This window comes from Tupaia chinensis, unplaced genomic scaffold (assembly GCF_000334495.1).
Source record: "Tupaia chinensis unplaced genomic scaffold, TupChi_1.0 Scaffold000321_1, whole genome shotgun sequence".
NCBI lineage: Eukaryota > Metazoa > Chordata > Mammalia > Scandentia > Tupaiidae > Tupaia > Tupaia belangeri.
The window spans coordinates 371904-373471 of NW_006159815.1; the positions used below are offsets into that span (position 1 = coordinate 371904).

The 1568-nt window shown below is 36.9% G+C and overlaps 1 pseudogene; it reads left to right on the forward strand.

Annotated features, from left to right (window-relative positions):
• Positions 1–386, forward strand: part of LOC102490618 (zinc finger CCHC domain-containing protein 9 pseudogene) — a 1257-nt pseudogene extending 871 nt beyond the window's left edge.
• Positions 387–1568: the final 1182 nt, after the last annotated feature.

Consider the following 1568-nt stretch of genomic DNA (forward strand, 5'->3'; position numbering starts at 1 on the left):
GAAATGGGGCATTTGTCTAGATTCCATCCTGATAATCCCAAAGGACTTTATGTTGACAGTGGTGGTTGTAAACTTTGTGACTCTGTAGAATATTTGAAGAAAAATTGTTTTTAAAGTCAAAATTCAGATAAAATGGTTATAGTCACTGGGCAAAGGGAATGAGTGCAGATTATGAAGAATTTCTGGATGTACCTAGGTGACAGAAACCTAAAACAAAGATAGCTAAAATGGTTAATTTTTGATAAGTTAGTACTGTTATTAGATATCACTTTATTGTTGCTTTCCCAGTGGGCCTATGAGACAAGTTAGAGCTGGGCTCCCTTGGAACTGAGCCTGTATGAGTAGGATCCTACATGAGTAGGATCTAGGTTTGGTCCAAAGCAGTTCTGCCTTCTATCCATCGAGGATATTTTTACCACTGTTTGGAGAAAATCACTTAAGAATAAGATGATTAGGTTCTCTAAAAGAACATATTTTTAACAGATAGAACTTAGATATAACTAAGTGGTTATATGCTTGATTGCGTCAGTCATTAAAAATATTATTCTTTAATGTGAACTACCTCAAAACAAAGGATATTGCTTTGCATTTAGAAATGAATATTGTTTCCTTGGTTCTAAGTATCACTTCATTGTTATAATAAAATTTATTTATAAATGTTCTTAAAACTACTTCAAAAATATTAGATAAAAATGGATTTTGTACTTGCTTAATTTTTTTTCTCATTTTGAGTGCATGTGAGCTCACTAAAAAAGAGAAAGCCTTCCAATGGTCATGTCATAATTCCTTTTCTTCTTCTCTATCCATTCAGGATTAGGGGCATGCATGTGCATATGCCCACTATGTTTGTGTGGAATCCAGTTCACTCCGCACAAGACTTAACTATGCTATGGAGCTGGTAGTTATATGGTAAGATTTTAAGGTGTGGCCAAGATTTTTCCAACCTAATGTGTTTGTATTACTATGTCCTCTCATCATCATTATGTAAGTGTTCTAATTCATCTTTGCAATGCCAATACTTTTGTCCTTAGCCATTCTGGTGACTCTCATGGTTATCCAATGTACTATTCTAGACAAGGAGGACCTCAGTGAATAGTACTCTATTTTGTGTGGGATTCATTACTGTATGAATAATGTAATGTAGAGAAACAGTCTTATCCTACACAACACATTTATCCCATTTGTTCCAAAAATGTTGAGCCAAATTTCCATCAAGATTGAAGAAATGCTGGGACCAGCAGTTAGTATAATGCCTATGTCGCTGAACTCTCATGTAGTCAACTGCGGTTTGATTCCTGGACCTGGTGGCTTAAAACTCACGTGGGGCATGTGTGCGAGCATGCCCAAGATCTCAAGAGGAGAATGGAGGAGAAGGGATTGCGGCATGGCCATCCCCCCTGGGGGGGAGTGATATCTCGCTTTCTATCCCTCTGTCTCTATCTTTCTGGCAAGCGCATGCATCCTATAGCAAAAAAACTCTCAAAAAAAATGAAGAAATGCTATGGAAATTCTCCCTCATTATGCACATATTGGAGCTCACAAAATATGTTCCGTCAGGTCCTTAATAG